The sequence below is a fragment of the Lissotriton vulgaris genome, chromosome 5 (assembly GCF_964263255.1).
Source record: "Lissotriton vulgaris chromosome 5, aLisVul1.2, whole genome shotgun sequence".
NCBI classification, from domain to species: domain Eukaryota; kingdom Metazoa; phylum Chordata; class Amphibia; order Caudata; family Salamandridae; genus Lissotriton; species Lissotriton vulgaris.
In genome coordinates, this window is record NC_141693.1 from 1,263,039,523 (window position 1) to 1,263,063,169 (window position 23,647).

The 23,647-nt window shown below is 48.3% G+C and overlaps 1 protein-coding gene across 1 annotated transcript in view; it reads left to right on the forward strand.

The window, feature by feature from the left end:
- Window positions 1–23,647, forward strand: part of LOC147712429 (mitochondrial glutamate carrier 1-like) — a 327,075-nt gene that overhangs the window by 211,972 nt on the left and 91,456 nt on the right. The window lies entirely within an intron of this gene.

The window sequence follows — 23,647 nt, forward strand, 5'->3', positions numbered from 1 at the left end:
TACTTATAGTCTTTACTCAAAAGCAAACAATGACTGCTATAATGAAAACAATTCTCCGATGGTTGGTTGCAGGTGTAGCAAACAATTCAATTCTGAAGAGATCATGCTTTGTTAAAGAACGCTATTCTAAATACTAAATAATATCATTTTTATAAATTATAGTACACTAATGCTATCATTCCATTATCCTGCGATTTCTGCTCCAACTCATGTCTGCAGAGGGATCAGAATTACCTGTTTTACCGTAATTACTGCATCCACTGCTTTTTTTCCCCAGTAATTTCTACAGGTCAAAACTCGTTTACCAGGGGAAAATGTCTGGTAAATACTGGTACATGCAGATTTCTGTAGGGAAATCACCAACATCTGTATTATTTACAAGGTGAAACTTGTATTAGGTGCAACTGGTAAAATCTGAGCTCTAAGGTGTTGGATTTTAGCAGCTGCAGGATGTATCAATCCCAACCTTGACCACTTATCATCAGAGCCTGTCATTTTATTCAGTAGAGCAAAAACTAATCAAGTATCTTCAGTGTTAAAAAAACACTCTCTGAATAGAGAATTCTCAAAATGTTTGCATTTGCATGCATGTAGAAATGTAAAAGTTGAAAAATGGCTAATTGAAAATGTACAACGTTTACCAGCATAAATCGACAACATTTGAGGGCTCAGTGGTGTGGGTTTTCCTTGGTGAACTTGACTACATTGGGAACTACAATTTTAGGGAAGTAACCAATAAACAGAGGCAGTCATTCCTTTTTTTGAAAACTCATTTTATGTTCATTTCCGTCGCTACATCAATACCCTCCAAATGTGTTGTTTCTCCCTTACACTACTTTACACTCTGACTGATGCCTCACTCATGGTGTATTAAAGCCAGCCAGAAAGTGTCAGTCTGAGGCTTCATTTAATCTCAGAAATATATGTAGAAAGAACTGAGTGGCATATTACCAACGATTAGCGATATTTATCGCCAACTAGGCTTAACAACAATTTGTTTATCGTTAAGCATCGCCGGAAATTATCGCTGGGATAACGTGCTATTAGCTACGTTTATCTCCAAAGCGATAATTTTTCCGGCGATATCGTGAATATCGCTGAGAATACAGCGATATTCACGCATTAGCGACTAAATGCTCTTAGCCATGTTATCCACCTCCCATTGGATAACATGGCTAAGAACTGGTCTGGGCAGGTGTTCGTTTTTGGCGATATTTGCGCTTATTGCCATCGCTAAGCCTGCCTTGCTAATAGGCGTTAACGAGGTTAGCGACTGCTTTCAGTCGCTATCGGGTTGGGAACGCACACTTTGCATTCATTAACGATAATTATCGCTAACATGCAAAGCGGGCCCCAAAACGCTCGCTATTGCCTCAAAGCTGTTGCTAACATCAGTTAGCGACAGCTTGCTAATTGGGCGACAGTATTATCGCCGCTTAGCAGCCATAAAAACGGCCGCTAAATTGGCAAAAATAGCATATCGCCAGCATTGATAATATGCCCCTGAGTTATCTGCCCCCCTAATATTCATACATCAACTGCATTGAAGCTGACTACATGGCTGAAGTTCTCCCATTTCAACAACTGTACATTCAGACCTAGCTTCCAGAGCAGCCTGGGTCTTTCTTAAAGACTGCTGTGTCTGGTATGATATTGGCTTGTGATGTAACAAAGCCAAATACTGGTAGATAGCTTCTTCCATTGAGACAACAGCATTTTAGGTCAGTTCTAAAGATAGCTGTGGCTGTGCTTGCAGTCTCATATTTTACTGCAAAATATCATACAGAAAATACATACATGTAGTGGAGATCCCAATCAACACTCTTTCACCATTGGTCTGTTGACATGTCAAATTATACTCCCTCCCACTCAGCAAAAGACCAGCCAACTCCAGCCATTGGATACTTTCCGTCTGAGTGACTGTATTTGCACATGTACACATACACCTTAAATAAAAAAAAGACTTCCCCAAAGATCAAAATTGTTAGCCACTTGCACTTCCCAGTGACTGGTAATCCCTATGTTAAGTAGGGTTACATCAACTATTTTCATAAGTCTCAAGACGTTTATTCTAAATTATAATGCTCATTCGTCAACTATATATTGAAGCCTCACAATCTCAGCTTGGTTCAGGCTATTTGAAGCAGTTGCTTTTGACTTAAGCTGGACCTATATTAACAACAAGGGAAACTGTAGCTTTATGAAAATATTTTAATGCTTTTGCATGTGACTAAGATGGGACACCTAGTAACAACTAGTAGAACTGCACTTTCAGGAAAGGATTTCAGTGCATTTGCATTACACTTTTGAGGGACACCTAGTGATGACCAAGGTGAGTCCTCAGGCCTTGGTCCAAGGATCTCACTCCCCCCATCAGCTCCCCAGCAGCTCAGCAGTGCTCTGCGCCGCCACCCACCCAGCCAGCCCTCCTGTGCAGGGTTCGAGCCTGTCCTGGCCTCCCCTCTCTGAGGGGCGATCACAGCGTGATCACTGCTTTTTGCCCGGTGCTGTCCTCGTTCTCTGCTGGGTCTCCTGCCTGGTACTGCCTTCTGTTATTTGTTATTGTTATCTGTTAATTAACTCCCTGACTGCCACTGTACTTTTGTTTTGATTTTGCTCTGTTCCCCCTCACATTTTTCCCGCCGTTTCCCACCCCTTTCCCTTACCCCTCCCCTCCCTCCGGCTCCCGCCTCCCAGCTGCTTGTCCCTCCCCCCTTCCCTTCAAATGAAGACCACTGCAGGAGGAGCGCGCGTGAGTCCTCAGACCTTGGTTCAAGGATCTCACTCTCCCCATCAGCTCCCCAGCAGCTCAGCAGTGCCCTGCGCCGCCTCATGCCTAGCCAGCCCTCCTGTGCAGAGTTCAAGCCTGCCCTGGTCTCCTCTCCCTGAGGGTCGAACACTCCGTGATCACAGCTTTTTGCCCAGTGCTGTCCTTGTTCTTTGCTGGTCTCCTGCCTGGTACTACCTTCCGTTATTTGTTACTGTTATCTGTTTATTAACTCCCTGACTGCCACTGTACTTTTGTTTTGACTTTGCTCTGTTCCCCCTCGCATTTTTCCAGCCGTTTCCCTCCGCTATCCCTGATCCCACCCCTCCCTTCCCGCTTGCGCCTCCCAGCTGCTCGTCCCTCGCCCCTCCCCTTCAAATGACGACAGCTGCACAGTGGCGAAGCGGACGCACGCAGCGGGTGAGGCACGCCTAAGGCAAGCCCGTTTGTGTCCATCCGCTCCTGGACTGTGTCCAGCGCCAGAGACCCTGGTGCCCGAGAGCACCACGATGCCCGTCTACGCTATAAACCCAGATCTTTTGACTGGGTGTGAGTGTTTGATTGATTCAGATGCTCCATCCATCACCACCCCCTTTTGTGCCGCTTTTGGCCGCCATAAGTGTGGCAGGGTATGCTCAGACGTGAGTCCCTTGCTCACTTTGCCACTGGATTCAAGCAAGCCGGTCTGAAGACGGCTGGAATGCCAGAAACCGGTCCTCGGAAGCTTGTTTCCGGTCCAGGGAAGACATGGCTTGGCAGTTCGGGCTGGACTGTTCCCATGAGGCACAGGGTCAGACTGATTTGAATATAGCCATATCTGAACTGGGGTGGCAGAGTGGGCTAAAGAACGGTGTTGGATTAAACCCAGATCTTTTGACTGGGTGTGAGTGTTTGATTGATTCAAATGCTCCGTCCATCACCACCCCCTTTTATACGCTATAATGCCAGCACCCTCCACGCACTCAACACCAAACGATCACACACCTGCTTCCTGGCTGCTCTGAAGCGCACCCAAGGACCCGTCTCCTGCCGAAACTGAAGCTTCACCAGCATCCGTTCCACCAACCCACTGACCGTGAAAGGTCGCAACCACCTCAGATGCATTCTTCTCAACACCCGCTCTGCCCGCAAACACGCCGTTGAACTCTGGGACCTACTCGATTCAAACCTCCCCAGACGTCGCCTTCCTGGCGGAGACCTGGATGAACCCCTCCTCTGCACCGGCCATAACCATCCCGGACAGCTACAAGATCACCCTTATGGACCGCACCAACGGAACAGGAGGAAGAATCGCCATAATCCACAGGAACACTCTCAGAGTCTCGACCGACACCGATGACATTCTCAGTACCGCCGAACACCTGCACTTCCAGATCCACACAGATCCCAACACCACCCTCAGAGGAACACTCATCTACAGAACCCCCGGACCCCAGCCACAGTTCAGCGACTCCAATGCCGACTTCCTCAGTACACAGGCCCTCACCTCCACAGACTACATCCTCCTCTGGGACCTAAACTTCCACCTCCAGAACAACAACAACACCAACTCTAACAACCTCACCAACCTCGGACTCGGACTCAGACAGCTTGTCACAACACCCACCCACTCTGCCGGCCACAAGCTTGGCCCCATCTTCTCCGCAAGCTCCCACTTCTCCTTCAGCCACACCACCAAACTCCATTGGACCGACCATCGCTGCATCCACTTCACCATCTAGAAACCCACCACGCACCACTGCACCCAACAGATCTCTCGCTGCTGCTGGAGCAAAGTCACCGAAGACCAGATAACCACCACCCTCGCCCGGAGCACACCCACTGACCCAAACACCGCTGCCTGCAACCTCCAACAGTGGATCGACGACTGTGCCAACACCCTCACCCCAATCAAGAAACCCTCCAACAGACACACCAGCAAGAAAGCCAGCTGGTTCAACGAGGACCTCCCGGCCTCCAAGCAAACTTGCAGAAAACTAGAGAAGAAATGACACTGTGAACCAACACCAGACAACTACGCAGCCCACAAGAACGCCACCGGCAGACACCATCGCCTCATCAGAACCGCCAAAATGGCCTCCTTCAAAGACCGCCTAGACGACAATGCACACAACAGCAAAGAGCTCTTCAACATCATGAAGGAACTCTCAAACCCCAGCTCAAACACCAACGACATCCCACCTTTACAAGACCAGTGCGACTCCCTTGCCACCTTCTTCCATCGCAAGATAACAGACATCCACGACAGCTTCAATGTCACGACCGCCCTGACAGCCACTGAGACCTCCGTCATCACGGCCACCGTCCGCACCGATCCCCTGCTCCACTGGACCAACATAACTGACAACGACATCATCAAAATCATGAACACCATCCACCTCGGATCTCCTTCAGACCCATACCCACACCACTTCTTCAACAAAGCAAGCACCACCATCGCACCCCATCTCCGGAAAGCCATAAACATCTCCTTTAAAACAGCGACCTTCCCGGAGAGCTGGAAGCACGCCGAGTTCAACGCCTTACTCAAAAAACCCAAGGCTGACCCAAAGCACCTCAAGAACTTCGGGCCCATCTCCCTGCTCCCGGCGAAGCTCATCGAGAAGACCGTCAACAGACAACTGACCCGCTACCTCAGGGAGAACAGCATCCTGGACCCGTCCCAGTCCGGGTTCCGCAGCAACCACTGCACCAAAACTGCCTGCATCGCTGCCACCAGAAGAGGCTCTGGACTGGACCACCTGCTTCCTCTTCGGCAGAACCCAGAGCGTCCACCTCCCGCCTTTCTGCTCCAAAGCCACTGATATTATCTGCAGCATACCCCAGGGCTCATCCCTCAGCCTGACACTGTTCAACATCTACATGGCACTGCTCGCCCAAGTCGCCCGACTACATGACCTCAACATCATCTCCTATGCCGACGACACCCAGCTGATCCTATCCCTCACCGCCAAAACCAACCTCCATGAAGGAATGAAAGCCGTCGCTGAGTGGATGAAGACCAGCTGTCTGAAGATAAACTCGGACAAGACTAAAGTCCTCATCCTCGGCTCCACCTCCTCGGCCTGGGATGACTCCTGGTGGCCGACTGCAGTGGGAACAGCACCAACACCCACCGACCACGCATGCAACCCGGGGTTCATCCTCGACTCTACTCTCTCCATGACAAAGCAGGTCAACGCCATCTCGTCCTCCTGCTTCAACACCCTCCGGATGCTCCCCAAGATCTACAGGTGGATCCCCAACGAAACAAGAAGAACGGTCACCCAGGCCCTCGTCAGCAGCAGGTTGGACTACGGAAACGCCCTCTATGCAGGAACCTCGGCCAAACTCCTGAAATGACTACAAGGTATTCAGAACACCTCTGCACGCCTGATCCTCGACATCCCTCGCCACAGCCACATCACACCCCACCTGAGAGACCTGCACTGGCTTCTTGTCAACAAAAGGATCACCTTCAAGCTCCTCACCCACGCACACAAGGCACTCCACAACACCGGACCAGCACACCTCAACAGATGACTCACCTTCTACACCCCCAACCGTCAGCTCCGCTCCGCCGACCTCGCCCTCGCCACAGTCTGGCGGCCTATCGTACTCCCACCTCGCTGCCAAGACCTAGAACACCCTTCCCATCCTCCTACCGCAGACCCAGGACCTGCTAGCCTTCAGAAGACTGCTCAAGACCTGGCTATTCGAGCAGTAGCAACATCCGCTCCCCCCCCCCCCTTAGCGCCTTGAGACCCTCACGGGTGAGTGGCGCGATTTACAAATGTTCTGATTGATTGATTGATTGATTGATTGATGACTAGTGTAACTGCGGGTTGATGTAAGAATTCATAGCTTTTGCATTTAACTTGTGAGGGACACCAAGTAACTTTTGGAACCGCACCTTCACAAATGAATATCAATGTATTTGCATTTGAATAAAGGGACAACTAGTAACGACGATTGGAAATGCCGCTTCAAATAAGAATGTTTAAGCTTTTGCATTTGACTTTGAGAGGGACTCATAGTACAGACTTGTGCAACTGTACCTTCACTAAAGACTTTCAATGGGTTGGCATTTGACTTGTGGGAAACACTCATTAATGGCAAGTAGAACTCCAGAGGGGCACCTAGTAACAACTTGTGGAACAGTACCTTCATGAAAGAATTTCAAAGCTTTATTAGAGTACCAAATGTGGCTATGTACATTTTTATGTTGAAGCCACATACCCTCATCTTTGTGAAGGACATTTTAAACTGTTACGTCTTATTCAAGAGGGGTATTTTGTAATAACATGAGTTATTGCAGCATTATGACAGACATGTTAATCAGTTGCTTCTGACTTGAGAGATGCACCTAATAAGGTTCTAAAGGGCTGCAGGCTTGTTAAAGACTTTTCACAGTTTATTATGATTCAGAAAGGACATCTAGTAATTATTTGTGGTAATTGTTGGTCGTATGAAAACCAGACAAATTGGCTGTGCAAATGCTTGTTTTTGTGGGGCCACAAATGAGAAATGTGAGATATTTCCTTTGTCTGGACTACCAAACCAGAAAAAGAGGGATGGCAGCTAACAGATGCACAGTTAGTCCCTTCAAATTCTGGGAATATTTACCACCCGCAGGAACACAGACAACCTTTTTGCCTCTGCTGAAAGAGTGAAGGAGAGTTTGGTGTTCCAAAATATATTTGTGTCTGAGGTAAAGTTACACAGGACCTTGAAAACTGAAAGAAAGATGCGTTCCTTTTTGGCCATAACTCTTGAAATGAAAAATACACTTTGAACCTCCATATATTACTGCTCTTCCGAATTAACATGCTTTTCTTGGAGGCAGGCAAACAATTCATGTTTGCATACATTTACTTGTAACCTGACACCCACAGGGACTGAATACAATTATATTATACAGTTGATCCTCAAAAGGAATTATTGTTATTATTTTACCAATTTACTGATGAATTAGTGCATTCATTCATTTCTAAACAACTATTTGAGGTTTATGAATTTTACAGAAAAGACTAAAGAAAATGAAACACTTCTATACACTTGTATGTGTTTACAATTAGTTTATTAAGTTTTATTATTTTAGTGAAGCATTGCAAATGAGTTCAAAAGGACTGCAGTGAACAGTGCGTTTGCAAAAAATATGATTGAATGACTGAGAAAAACACTTGGAAAAAAATAGTTATTGTGACCAGAAGAAACATTGGTTCATAGAAATATTTCATGTTTCTTTACATTTCACCCATTTCTTCCTACAAATTTCAGTTAAGAACATGAACACTTCAGATTTTGTGCAATGAATTTGGTGAACCATAATCAAACAATAGAATTAGGCGCACTGTATATGCATCAAAAGTTAAGCAGCAGGAAGTAAGCAGCATAAACTCTGGCTAGGCATGCATGTCAACTGTCAGGATTCATAAGCCAAGGACACACCAAGACATTTCATGAGAAGAATTGGATCTGGAGTTTGTAATAGGCCTCACATACTTCAGGCAAATCCGTTATTAAGGAGCAACAGTAAGGGCTGTATGCTAACATATTGCCTGACATAAATAACAAGACCTAAATAGTGTTTACTATAATATTGCTTGAAAAGTTAACAATTTTCAATTCATTCCAATGCAGCAATACTTTGGTAAACAGAATTTCGGGCTCAAGACTTCTCTCAGAAGATATTTAGGCAACATTATTCTGGTACAATACCAAATACAAAATTCAAGGGATGGCCCGTTCCTTATGCTGTTTCATGACATTTATACCTACATTGAAGTGTGCATAAAATAAGAGACAACTAATTGGAAATGGGCCCTGCAGCCACCAGTCTAGAAGCATACTGACGCAGCCTTAAGGGGATGAATTGACATCTCATGAATCCCCACCAAGGTTGGATATCCCGCATCGACCTATCTTAGGAAGTCTATCTTAGGAAGGTGTAAATAAAATAGTCCTTTCTGACAGTTGAATTTCACATGCACACCCATATTAAGCTTGGAGTCATAAAAGACAAGAGATCAGGAAACAAGTCTCTAAAAATACTAACATCCTGGCAGCCAGACCTGCTTTCCATATAGCCCTAATTTTGAGATTTGTCATCATAGACACAGTGCACGGTTAGCAGTGATTCTGACACATTTTACTACTCTGAGCTAATAATACCTATCGATTATGCTGCCTACATTCCATAAAATAATCTAGACATATTTGGTATTGCTAGAGGTCAGACATACAGTGCAACATTTCTTTGGTTAGCATTCTGGGATTTATATTCGTTCTGTTGAGTAGTGCAATACATTGTTTAAAAAATGGAATGCATCTCCACATTTGTCACTATATGTTCAGTGTGCAATGAAATATTGATTTGGAGTTTGCACTAAAGCATAGAAATGAATGTGCTGAAAAAAGTATGGCTTTTATGGGTGCACAAAGAGGCCAAAAGAATGCAGGTATTTAAGCAACCCCAGCAGAGAAAAGGTTTAATATGCTAGGGATTAGTGACACAACAGCCATACTGTGTGAAACGACACCACATTTTGAGTTGCAGTCTTTTATCGGAATAACCCCTGTCACTTATCATACCTCCCTAAGATGTTGGGAAAAACCTCCCAACTTCTTAGGGACCTACTTAATGGTACAAACTCAGGCCCTTTCACTACGCATAGCTACCCCTTCCCGATCCCACATGCTCTTTACTCTGGCCGACTATCACCACCCATCCGTGACCCGTAAATGGCTCGCACCAGAAACCTTGGTCTTTCCCCCACCCACAGCTAACTTGCTGTGACCATCCACACTCTCAACCATGGCTTCTGCTTGCCAAACTGCTGCCGTTCCACACCTTTCAATACGAAAAGAGCACCCTCCTTTACTGACCATGCACCTCTCCCACACCAACAGCACCCAACACCCCACTAACCCCCACACAAACCAGCCACCACCCACACAACACACCACTCTCATGCATGCTCCTCAACACCTGTTTGCTCACCAGACACCCCATGGAGATCTGCATCCTACTGCACAATCACACCTTGGACCTGCCGCTTTTCACAGAAACCTGGCAGAACCCTGCATCAGCCTACAACATCGCCACAGCCATCCTCACAGGCTACAAGATAACCAGACAAGAAGTGGAGTTGCCATCATCTTCAAGGACCTCATCAGCTACACCATCATCACAGATGCATCCAACAGTAACATAGAACACCTCAGATTCAGACTTCACATTTCAGCCAACTTCACCCTCAGAGGAACCCTCATCTACAGTCCACAAGGACAACACACCAACTTTGCCACTGCTATCATGGACTTCATCAAACCCTCATCCTCACCTTCAGCTGCTTTATCCTCCTCGGAGACCTGAACTTCCATCTGGAAGGCTGCACCGGCCAGACTTCAACATCTCAGCTAGAAAACCTCAGAAACCTCAGCCACACCCAACATGCGACTGAACCCAAACACTCTGCGGGTCAGCTACTTGCCGTTATCTTCACCTCCTTCGACAACACCTCAGTAAATGAGACCATGCTGATCACTTGGTGAGACCACACCCTGTTCAGATGCAGCATCACCGTCCAGCACCACCACAGACCAATCACTACTGGACCTCCCCGCCGCAATTGGTACAACGGCTAGAAGAGGACTCGGCCACAGCTCTATCCACACATTGGCCTGTACACACAGGCAGCCTGTCAGAATCGATCAACAACCTGTGCAGACTACCTAGCCCCCCTCAAGCACAGCAATGCCACAAGATCTAAATTTCAAGCCAGTTGGTATACAGAGGATCCCAGGATGACAAAACGCCACTGCAAATAACTGCAGCCCAGATAGGGAATAAGCCATGACATAGCGGCCAAAAACACCTCATACCTGCCCTGAGACGGCGGCGGCCTCCAATAGCATCACCCCCTTACAGGCCCAGCAGCAAGCTCTCTAAATTCTTCTGCACCTAGATAACCTCCATGTACAGCAATTCAAACTCAACCAGACCCACAAGAACTCACCACTCGACTCACCTCTTTGACCAAAGAAGTGACCTTGACCTCATAGCCCGTCATCATCATGGATGAGACCACCACCACCATAGTGTCTATCCATTCTGGGACCACTTTGAACCCCTGCCACCACCACACCTCTATCAAAAGACTCAAATCCACCAGCAAAGAACGAGCACCTAACTTTAATGCCTTTGTCTCTTCAGCTACCTTCCTGGACACATGGAAAACACACCACAGTCCTTCCTCTACTTTGGAAACCCTCAGACGACCCATGTACACTTGCCAACTATAGACCAATATCCCTGCTATCACACCCACCGAATGTTTTAGAGTTACTCATTAGCAGACATCTCACCAACCACCAACTACTCAACATCACACATTCCAGCTTTTAGCCGTACCACAGCACAGAAACAACTCTCATCATGATAATAGATGACATCTGAATGATCTTGAACAGAGGAGACATTGCAGACAACATCCTCCTGGACTTCTCTGCAGCATTCCACATGGTCACCCAACCTATCCTCATCCGATGCCTGCACAAGATTGGAATCCAAGGTCCTGCTCTCTTTTCTTACTGGCAGGACACAGGCAGTCAACCAGGCTACTTACGGTTCAGATACCTGCAAATTCTTCTGAGGCTCATCTCTCAGCCTGACACTTTTCAAAGCATATATGATCCCTCTGGCCAGCATCATCTGCACCCATGACATTGATGCCCTCTCCTACACTGATATCACTCAACACATACTCTTTTTCTTGGACAAGACTCCCAATGTGCGGAACAAGTTCACCACCTGCATGACCTAAGTCACAGATTAGATGCAGACCAACTATCCCAAGCACAATGCCGATGAGAGAAATTGTGGTCTTCAGCAAGAACAAATCACAATGGAACCCAACCTGTTAGCCCACCAAACTTGGGCCAAAGCCCACCTCCAGCACCCATACCAAGATCCTTTTGATCATCTTTAACATCAAACTGGACATGACCTGACAAGTGTATACTGCTTCCAAGATGATGAGAAAAATCTTAAAATAGTACCCAAACCTGTATACCCATTATACACGCCCTCCACACTAGAAAACTGGACTACAGGAACACCCTCTATGCTGGTATAAGCAAGCAACTAACCAAAAGACTACCAACTATTCAGAAGGAAGTAGGCAAAACCACCCTTAACTTCCAACGAAGCACCTACCTCACTCCACACCTCAAGGAGCTCCACTGGCTCCCAATACACAAGTGTGCATAGTTCAAACTCTTCACTCAAATCTTCAGAGCACTATACAGCATTGTATCTGCCTACCTTAATAGTTGCATCTCTTTCATAAACCTTCCAGACACTTCCACTCAGCTGAACTACTCACACCCATCCCACATATGTGCACAACCAGGTCCTGTAGTCGGGTTTTCTCCACATTCCAAAAATAACAAGCAACCATCCACTACACATCAGAGCCTCCTCCTCACATGTTGAGTTCTGTAAGAAGCTAAAAACATGGCTTTTCAAATGCCCTCCTCCCCCACACCTCCCTTTACCCCATACACACGTGGCAGAGCTAAAATCACACATGTTCAGCCCCAGATGATAGTGTTCTGTACAAATAACCCTAACATCACAGTCAGAAGTAGCTCCACCTCAGCTGTTGGTTTTTGCCCACATGGGGTGGTTCTGTTAATGGAGGCATTAACCCCTTCGCTGCGGCAGCAATTCCGCCGCAGCGCTAGGATGGGGGGGGCCCGAGCGGCGCTCGCATGCTCGTGACGGAGCCGCTCCGTCACGAGCCGCGGTTGCGCTGTGCTCTTGACGGAGTGGTTCCGTCATGGCTCCGCCCGCTTAATAGAACGCGCCACGCAGGCGCGAAATCAGGGCCGCGCAGGCGCGGTGGCAGGGCCATGACGGAACCGCTCCATCATGAGCACAGCTCAGCCGATGCTCATGACGGAGCGGCTCCGTCATGAGCATAGGAGGGGTTAACAAAGTAACCCCCTTTTTAGGTCGAGGACCTAAAGGCTGCGCTTGCGCAGTCTGGGGAGGAGATTTAATGATTCTTAGTAGGGCTTTAGAACCCGCCTCCCTGGCCCGTCTCTCCCCCATTGGCTGGCTTCCTAAACGGAGGCCAGCCATTGGAGGAGAGATGCGTCAATGCAATTTAGCCCCGTCTTTTTCGGATTCGGGGGCGTCATTTTTGCTGTTCTTTAGACAGTGACGTCGTCTTTCACTCAAAACAGCAAAACCACGCCCCCGAATCCGAAAAATTTTGGAAGCTTGAAGCCCCCATTTTGCTGCTGTTAAGGTTGAGGTAAGATGCTCTCGCTTTCCTCGTTCCCGCCGTCTTTTTTCCGCCCCCTCCCGCTGTCCGTGTCTTTGTTCCCGTTGTATCCCACCCCCTCCCGCTGTCCGTGTCTTGGTTCCCGTTGTATCCCGCCCCCCTCCCGCTGTCCGTGTCTTTGTATCCCGCCCCCCTCCCGCTGTCCGTGTCTTTGTATCCTGCCCCCCTCCCGCTGTACCCGGATCGCCACCTCCACCGCCATGACCTGCTGCCGCTCCACCACCAGCAGGCAGTTAGCACACTGACAGTCCCGCCAGCGGCAGAAGCGCTTGTGCCCCTTCAGGCAGGACACCACCTCCGTCAGCTTCCTCTGCTCCCCGCAGCCCTTGTCGATGCCCGTCGGGGTGCCCTGTGCCGGGGGGGCAAAACCCCGGCGGCACCTCCTCCTCTTCGTCGTCTTCCTCCTCCTTGCAGGTGTCCCCGGCCGGCGGGGGCTGAGGCTTGGGGGCGCGTCGCTCTCCTCGTCCAGCTCCAGGCCCTCCACGTCGATCTCCAAGTCCCCGGCAGCCGCCTGCAGCTCGTACATGGCGCCCAAGAGAGAGACACGCAGACAAGAGAAATTCAGAGATATAGAAGGAGATGGGAAGAGCGAAATACAGAGAGACATGCAAATTTCCCGCAGGTAATTTGGGCGATTAAAAGGGGGTTTCAAGGGAGCTTTGTGGCCGGGCCTCCCCCAGCGGAGAAGTTGGCGATGTCTGCGAGATTAATTAGAGATTTGATAAAACACGAGCCCCTAATAGGGGCGACAAGGCACGGGGGGCTGCAGTGTGCTTCAAGTCGAAATTAATAAAATTTTACACGGCTTCCATTTGAGCGTGAAATATGCGGAGCGAGCTGCGGTGATTTATACACCGGGGAGACAGCCGAGTTCTGTCTGTCACAGTGTTCCTGATTTTGTGTGTCTCTGTCCCTATCTGCTTAATGTTATCGGCCTTTCTATGTTTAATACCCCTTCATCTCCGTATCTGTTCTCCCTGTGTCTCTTCCTCCTGGTGAGTCTCGTTCTGTCCCTGGGTCTGTGTTGGCATCCATGCCCCTATCAGCCTATGTTTAATGTCTGTTAATCCCCCTGTGATCCCCCGAGGTGGCCGAGGCCACCGGTGGCTGGAGCTACTGCTGTGACCGCGGGAGAAGGGCGCCGGGAGCGGGTAAGTCAGTGAGTGTGTGTGACGTCAGAGTTAATTAAATATACCATTATTCCGTAAGTGTTAGCGCAAACATTCTAATGTTATCTGTAATAAAAAAAAAGTCTGTGCGCCTCAAACAGAAATGTCTCTGACTTCTAAACAGAGTCTGTGCACGGGCAGATCGGTGCAGTGCCTCCTCCTCCTATACTTCGGACCAGTGACTGTTACACCTAAACGGTTACTCTCTCTCTTAACCAAAAGAGTAGTTACAGTACATTACAGTGTCCTAATGCCTGCTCCCGCTGCCGTATGCTAACTGAGAGTCAGCCCAGTTAAACAGCTTTATCAGATTTGAAAGGAGGTGGGTGGACAGATGCTCGCCGGATGCAGTGAGCTGCAGGGCGGGCAGTTCATGACTCCCAGGCAGCCCGTGCGTCCATGCTGAGGCGGCGCTGGACTGTGCAGGAAGAGGCAGCCCAGGTAGGTAAGGGAAACGATCTCTCTTCCCTTTGGGCACCTAGTAGCTCCTGCAGCCCCTACGATAGAAACTTGGAGCAGAGCCGGGCGCTAACCTGCTGTGTGCTGCAGAGCCCATGCACGTATTTCTGTAACTGTTGCACATATGTTTGTACTCCTTGGCTACATTTCTGCCATGCTTTTGCCTTCCATGTGCAATGTCTTGTCATGACTGTCACTCCCTTGCAGTCCTATTATACCTGTCCGTCATGCCTAACATTAATGGGCACATTTCTGTGACCATGGGCACAGTTTGTAGTCTTTCACCACTCGGCATACTGACATACTATTAGTGTTGCATTAATATCTGCCGTTTATGTTACTACAATACATATCTAACTATGTAAATAACTCTGTATGTATATGTAGCTCTGTGTAAATACATTTTTTAGTAAGTGGCTCTACGTGTAAGTGGCTCCATCTGTCTAAAAGTAGCTCTATATAAATAGATATGTGTGTGTGGGTAGCTATATGTAAATAACTGTATAGGTGGCTATGTATGTAAATAACTCTGTGTGGGGAGATCTGTAAGTGTCTTGCTCTGTCTAGCTCTGTATGTGTGTGTATAGCTCAGTATGTGTGTGTATAGCTCTGGCTCTGTGTGTGCCTCTGAGTGTGTAGCCCTGTGTACATATATTTGTGCGTAGGTGTTTCTATGTGTTGGTGGCTATGTCTGTGTAGCTCAGTGTGTGTGACTCTGTGTATGTAAATCTGTAAGTAACTAGCTCTCTGTGTGTGTATAGATCTGTGTGTGTATAACATTGTAGCTCTGTGCATGTGTGGCTCTGTATATATGTGTATGTGTTGCGCTGTGTGTGTCTCTGTATGGAGCTCTGTGAGTAAGTGGATGTGTAGCTGTATGTGTGTGTCTGTGTGCCTCTGTGTTTGTGTAGCTCTGTGTAAATAGCGCTGTATGTGTGGGTGGCTCTATGTAAATAACTCTATGTAAGTAGATGTGTGTGTGGCTCTGTGTAAGTATATAAACAACAAAGAAACCTAAGGGTCTAGAAAGAAGGAGATAATCAAATTATCTCAAGGCGTCAACATTAGTAATCCATACATTGATGACAACACTAAACTGTAGTGACAATTTTAGGACAATATCTATCAAACATTATGTCTACAGTAATTTGTGAATAGAACCCAAGAGGTATTCGTCGGATTTCCATCAAAGGACTTGCGATGATCAATGTTATCATTTGGTCATCCAACCAAAGCAATTAAGTCTCTTGATCATTGAGACCATGATCTTGCTTTGTACAACAATAGGGTCACTGCCCACAAATATTTCTTAGGCCAAATGATAACCTGATGATGGGAAGACGTGCAGTGCAAAAATAATGAAAGTGGTGAATTAAAAAAGGATAGAGGATTAGAAAGGTAATTTTAATAGAGGTCTAACCTCTTCCTAGTTAAAACCAAGAACAGTGCAAGAAAGCAGTGTTAAACAAATAACTGCATAGGGGCCAACATGTTTCAGCCTAAATGGGGAAGACCCAAGGCTTTCTTCAGGGCCTCTGTTTTAATTGTTGCTACTGCAAAGTGAATACGTAAAGTGAAAAATTAGTAAACACAACCAAAAGGATATGGTCAATGTGGTTGCATATCCTCCGTGTCAATAGATGACTGAGTTCATCTGTAACAATAATAATAATACAAACATAGTGTTCAAAAAACAAATAGAACTTGTCCTACTTAATCTCTTCATAGTGAGAAAGAAAAGAAAGTAAATTAGTGACACTCACCCAGCACGACCTGGGATTGTATCTCACCTCACCTGGACACATACTCAGGAATATTTGAGGCCACGCTCTACAAAAGTAAGGATACACATGCATAATGCAATCAAGGTAAAATAACTCTTTTCCCTCTCCAGTGCACTAATGCTCGCACTACAGTTATTATCCCCAACTTAATGTTCTTGTACTGTTCAAACAACCCCAGAATATCTCAGGCACACACCTCTAGTGAGGTCCAAAACCAAATGCCTTAGTCTTAATAGGTCTGATCCTGTCATTAAAGTCGATTGTTAAAAAGCTCAGTATATAACAACATTTACTGGGCACAGTTTGTAGTCTTTCACTACTCGGCATACTGACATACTATTAGTGTTGCATTAATATCTGCCGTTTATGTTACTACAATACATATCTAACTATGTAAATAACTCTAAATGTATAAGTAGCTCTGTGTAAATACATTTTTTAGTAAGTAGATCTGTGTGTGTGGGTAGCTATATGTAAATAACTGTATAGGTGGCTATGTATGTAAATAACTCTGTGTGGGGAGATCTGTAAGTGTCTAGCTCTGTCTAGCTCTGTATGTATGTGTATAGCTCTGGCTCTGTGTATGTGCCTCTGAGTGTGTAGCCCTGTGTACATATATTTTTGCGTAGGTGTCTCTATGTGTTGGTGGCTATGTCTGTGTAGCTCAGTGTGTGTGACTCTGTGTATGTAAATCTGTAAGTAACTAGCTCTCTGTGTGTGTATAGATCTGTGTGTGTATAACATTGTAGCTCTGTGCATGTGTGGCTCTGTATATATGTGTATGTGTTGCGCTGTGTGTGTCTCTGTATGGAGCTCTGTGAGTAAGTGGATGTGTAGCTGTATGTGTGTGTCTGTATGCCTCTGTGTTTGTGTAGCTCTGTGTAAATAGCGCTGTATGTGTGGGTGGCTCTATGTAAATAACTCTATGTAAGTAGATGTGTGTGTATGTGTGTGTGGCTCTGTGTAAGTATTTAAACAACAAAGAAACCTAAGGGTCTAGAAAGAAGGAGATAATCAAATTATCTCAAGGCGTCAACATTAGTAATCCATACATTGATGACAACACTAAACTGTAGTGACAATTTTAGGACAATATCTATCAAACATTATGTCTACAGTAATTTGTGAATAGAACCCAAGAGGAATTCGTCGGATTTCCATCAAAGGACTTGCGATGATCAATGTTATCATTTGGTCATCCAACCAAAGCAATTAAGTCTCTTGATCATTTAGACCATGATCTTGCTTTGTACAACAATAGGGTCACTGCCCACAAATGTTTCTTATGCCAAATGATAACCTGATGATGGGAAGACGTGCAGTGCAAAAATAATGAAAGTGGTGAATTAAAAAAGGATAGAGGATTAGAAAGGTAATTTTAATAGAGGTCTAACCTCTTCCTAGTTAAAACCAAGAACAGTGCAAGAAAGCAGTGTTAAACAAATAACTGCATAGGGGCCAACATGTTTCAGCCTAAATGGGGAAGACCCAAGGCTTTCTTCAGGGCCTCTGTTTTAATTGTTGCTACTGCAAAGTGAATATGTAAAGTGAAAAATTAGTAAACACAACCAAAAGGATACGGTCAATGTGGTTGCATATCCTCCGTGTCAATAGATGACTGAGTTCATCTGTAACAATAATAATAATACAAACATAGTGTTAAAAAAACAAATAGAACTTGTCCTACTTAATCTCTTCATAGTGAGAAAGAAAAGAAAGTAAATTAGTGACACTCACCCAGCACGACCTGGGATTGTATCTCACCTCACCTGGACACATACTCAGTGTTGGACCCGGCCCTCTGGGCAGGTTCACCCCTAGACTTTTTGCTTTTTCCTAGCCTGTTTCTGGAACCTGGTGTTGGTGATTCTAGGCCTCTGCGCACTTTTTTCACTGTGGTACAGTGTAAAGTGCTTGAGTTCTCTGTATGAAGAGTGAGTGACCTGCCCTCCCATAGGAATGAATGGGGAATATGTATGCCCATGGTAGTTCCTGTTGTGTGGGGAGTGCAGGGGTCGAGTTTGATATGTGTGAACTCGTGAGAATGAATGCTGCAAAATGATGTATGCAGCATGACTGTGTCTAGTCTAGAAGTACCACTTTTGGAAGTTGGCATAATTGTGTAAGTTGGTGCTAGCGTGTGATTGGCTGGTGAGTCTGCCCAGGAGTGCCTGGACCTGCTGGTGGATGGACTGTCCGGTTTGAGTAGGACAGGGTCTGCAGGGTCTGCAAGGCACCAGAGGAGGGGGTCTGAGTCAGCCGTGGATGAAAGGCCCCTCTGCTGTCAGGGATGGGAGGAAAGAGCGTCTGGTGGTGCCGGGCCGTGCCTGTCGCCCACCCTGCTAGCTCTCCATCCTGACGGCCCACTGTCACCTCTGGCCCTGAAGCTGTCAGGAAGACGAAAACCAGAAACATTCCAGCACTCAGGGTCCCTTGCACAAAGTACTTCAAAGGCATTTCTGGGTATAAGAAGGGGATGAATCTCCTTCCAGGTTCTTCTTGTTCTTGCTCTTGTGGCTGACTTCGATCTACCAGGGGTGGGCGCTGCCCAGCCCCTGGATGCCTGGACTCCTGGGGGACACCTCTGCCCTGCCTGGGCTGAAGGGGGGACTTTGCTTAGCCCCCTGGGACTCTCTGGGACCTTTGTGCAGCATGGTGGAGCTGCATTGCTGGAAGGACCTTTTTACTTGGTGGTCTAGCGCCTTGGGAGCGCTTTGGTGCATGCAGCCCTGGAAGAGCGCTTTATTCCTGCTCCGTAGCGCTGTGGATGGTGTTTAGCGCTAGGAGCGCTTTATTGCTGGGAGCCGGTGCCCACCCGGCGTGGATTTGCCCAGCTAGATCTTTGTTTGTTCTACGAGTGCCCACCTCGCTTATGTGGCGCTTTTGGATCGGCTGCCCACACCGATATTTTGATTACCTGCCCGCCTGCCTGCCTAGCGAGGGCCGCCGCGCTGCCCGCGGCGACCCGGAAGTACCTGGCCGGCCGGCCAATCTCTTCGCGGCCGGCTGGAAGTCCCGCCCCTCAGCCTGTGAGGCGGGAGGAAGAAAGGAGATGGCGGCCGTTCGAGGGGCTCCTCTCAGCTGAGGGGGCCCCGAGGAGACGAGGCGGCCGGTTGGCAGGGCTCCCGTGTACCGAGGGAGCCCTGCAGGAAGAGAGAAGTTCGACCGCCCCCGTCCTGCCGCGAGAGAAGAGACTGCCCCCGGGAGCCTGGCTGGCTCCACTCTGCGTCCCGGTCCCGAGACGGGGGACCGGGCCAAGCGAGGAGAGTCTGGGAGGAGCAGGAGCTCCTCCGTGGCCGCCGAGCCCCGCCCCCGCCGCACAGGAGACCCGGTGAGTCGGGACTGAGGGCCGGGCAGAGGGGGACAGAAGGGAGGAGGGGCGCCGGGACACGTTGCCGGTGTCCGCCCCCCCCCCCCCTGGCGCGAGAGCGCGCCTGTTGGCATTACGAAGCCACGAGGGCTTCAAGGGCGGCCCCAGTTGGCAGTGGGTCGCCCCAACGCATTACGAAGCCTTTAAGGGCGGCCCCAGTTGGCAGTGGGTCGCCCCAACGCGCATGAGCCTAGAGAGGCTCAGAGGGGCCGCATTATGTTTACGAGCCTGTTTGGCTCCCGAGAGGGCCATATTCGAGAGGGGGGGACTTCGGGGCATATTGTCGGTGCTCGTCCCTTCCTGCCCCCGAGTGTGAGGGCTAGAGTCCGGTGAGGCTCCAGGGGCACCAGTGTTTTAAGAGCCTCTGTGGCTCCAACGTCTGGGGCATGTGCTATGCCCAGAGCCTGTGTGGTTCCAGCAGTGGCGCAGTTGGCGCCTAAGGGCCAGTGAGGGCCCTGGCGCAGTTTTATTGTTCTCCAGGTGCCCAGCACTTAGTGGGCACCTGCTACGTTTAGGCTTTTTGGTACTTTGAGACTGGCGCCGCATGGCAGCGCACCCTGACACTGAGACTCAGGGCGTCTGAGCCCCAACAAGGCCATTGGCCTAGGGACTGCCACAGGTGGTGGCTTATGTGAGTTTGCGCAATGGTATGGTTATTGCACATCTGAATGTGATCTTTTGCATCATGTGTTAGTCCTGCACCTCTGAAGGTTTTTATGCCTCATGTGATTTTTGCGCTATTGCTTTACTCTTGACACCTCTGAATGTTTGATGCATTATGTGTCTTTCTTTTCATGCGCTGCACCTCTGAATGTTTAGTCATCATGTGTCTTCTTGCGCTGCACCCCTGAATGTATTGTGATTACATCATGTGCTCTGTCCTTAACACCGCTGAATGTGTAGGTCTATACATCATGTGTTTTCTTTCTTTGCTACTCCTCTGAATGTATATTCATGCATCATGGGTAATGTGTTCTGATTTATACCCCTAAGTGGATTTTATCCTTAGGTGGTTGTCCTTTTTAATACAGGGGGTCCTAGTGAGGTCCTGGTTCCCTGCGTGACATGCTCCTAAGGGGTTTAGGGTTGCGTAGTGTGTACTTACCTGTTCCCAGTAGTTACTGGATGTGATTCATTTGTTACTTTGTGCTACAGTGATTTTATACTCTTTTAGTCTAAGTTCTGATAGTATTTCATTACGACTAAAATGCTGATTGTGACAGTGGCCCTTGTGGCCCTGTCTTGTGAATAATCCCATGTGAATATTGCCCGTGCCAATTGGCACCATGTATATGTGTGATTTTATCGGATGTGCTTTTACAATACAAAAGGTATTTTTATAATAACCTTGTGTGGAGTCTCTTTTGTGGTGTACCTAGTATGTTGTTGCTATTGTGCGCTGACGCAAATGCTTTACACATTGCCTCCGAGTTTAGCCTAGACTGCTCGTGCCAAGCTACCAAGGGGGTGAGCAGGGGTTATCTTGGTGTGTGACTTCCTTGCCCTGACTAGATTGGTGGTTTCTGCCTGGCTTTGGCGTCAGCCTTAGCCCACCAGAAATAGCCAGTTCTAACATTGGTGGGTCAGCGGTGCGGATTTGGACTGGTGTTTGCGCATTGCCATAGCGACAACTGGCTACATTACAAAACTCTGCAATTGTTTTTTTTCAGATAGTCACATTTTTGGGATTATTGTTTTTGATTTTTTTCCTCGAGTGTCATTTTCAAATGTGTTTCTGCGCTATATGTTTAGCGGCAGATGAGAGAAAGTGACAGGGCGGGACGCCAGTAGAGGGGGAGGTTCCCATAGATTAGGAATCCCTTGCTGGGTCCAGTGTCCAATCCCAAATCCTATCCCCATGTGTGTGTGTGGGTAGATAGGAGAGAGAGGGAGTGTGAGGAGAAATGACTAAGCTCAGGAGGGTGGTTGTTCCCTGAGTGTAGTGTGTGTGTCTGGATTCCCCAGTGTGGTAGGATCCAGTGGTGGCAGCTTTAATGTGTCCAGTGGGTTAACTCCCATTCCCTGCTCCCAGAGTTTGGTACCTGTGTCACGTGTGGTCAGGTTGAGTGATCAGGGGTGGTCCCATAGATTAGGAATCCCTTGCTGGGTCCAGTGTCCAATCCCAAATCCTATCCCCATGTGTGTGTGTGGGTAGATAGGAGAGAGAGGGAGTGTGAGGAGAAATGACTAAGCTCAGGAGGGTGGTTGTTCCCTGAGTGTAGTGTGTGTGTCTGGATTCCCCAGTGTGGTAGGATCCAGTGGTGGCAGCTTTAATGTGTCCAGTGGGTTAACTCCCATTCCCTGCTCCCAGAGTTTGGTACCTGTGTCACGTGTGGTCAGGTTGAGTGATCAGGGGTGGTAAAAACTGCCTTGCCAGTCCGAGGGGGGGGGGGAGTGTGCGAATGAGTTATGTCTTGAACTGGAGGAGTTAGTGTGAGTTTTCTTTTTGTTAAAGAGCTTGCATGAGAGGTGTACCTCTGGTGGTGTGCAGGAGGTCCTGCAGAGGAACTGGACAAGAAGGTGGATGTCTGGCGGTGTGCTAGATGTCTTGCAGTGGCATTAGGGAGTGATTCTAAAAGCGGTGGCTTGTGTATCTGATGATCCTGTGTAGGTGAAGAGGTTCATGAGTAGCCCAGCTAGATCCCAGTAGGATGGTAGGGGTGTAGGGGCTCACGCCCTGTCTCAGTGGAGGCGGAGTGAGTGTGGGACGGTGTGTCCCACGTTGGCCTGAAACCCTATCTCCGGGCCCGGAGGGTTCCCTAAGGGAGTGCCAGGTCAGGGGCCTAGGCTGGACATACAGGTCAGTTGAGGAGGATCTTCCTGTGTCTAGAGGACGGGGAGTGTCTGTAACCAGAACTCCGGCGGTCCTAGTGTTGGGCAGTACCGCTCCTAAGTGGAGGGTGCAGAAGTCCTGGCTCGCTGAGCATTTGCCCGTCTAGAGTGCTTGACCATTTGTGGGGCCTCTGGAGGTTGTTCCCCGAGGAGGGGGGAAAGCCGGGTTGGGGTTGTGGCCTGACCTGGGAGGAGTACTGGAGGAAAGTGTGTCACTGATACGCCGCTGGCGTGTGCTCTGTCTAGCCTGAGACATACTGGGCCTGTAGTAGTGGAACTGGAAGGGGGTGCAGAGGGACGGTGTCCTTACTTCTGACCCCGGTGCAACCTGAGGGTTTAGATCTTAGGTTGGGAGATTAGGAAACTTCTAGGTCAAGAGGAATCTCTGCCTAAGTGGATCAGCTGAAGAGACTGAGGGGGCTGCCCTTGCTGTGTGTTCTGGGGCTCACCTGCAGTTTGTTGTTTCCACTAAGGTCGAGGAAAGGGGGCTTTGCTGTGGACTGTGTCCCCCACCAGCTTGAAGAGGGACTGTGCTGTGTGCTTTGTACCTCAGAAGTGGAAAAGTTTCCAGGTGGTAGACCAGTGACGGAGTGAGGTCCTGATCTGGTAGGAGGCTTGGGTTCTGGTGAATGCTTCTCTGTGAGGGTGCGGAAACCCAGAAGTAGAGGTAGGGTGGGGCATTCTTGCCCGAGACCTCTGGTCAGCTTGGGGGTGTGGACCCTAGGTTGTTGGATCAGTGGTAGTTGTAGCTACACTGAGAGAGAGAGTGGAGAATGGCTATTGTGTGCCAGGGGTTATTGCCCCCCGCTCTGTGGATTGGTTAGGACATGTGATTTGGATGGTCTTGGCTGTGGATGACTAGGGAGTACCAGTGGGGTATCCTAGTTGTGTCAGAGAGTTATTGTTTAGAGGTAACCCGGTAGGTTCAGAGT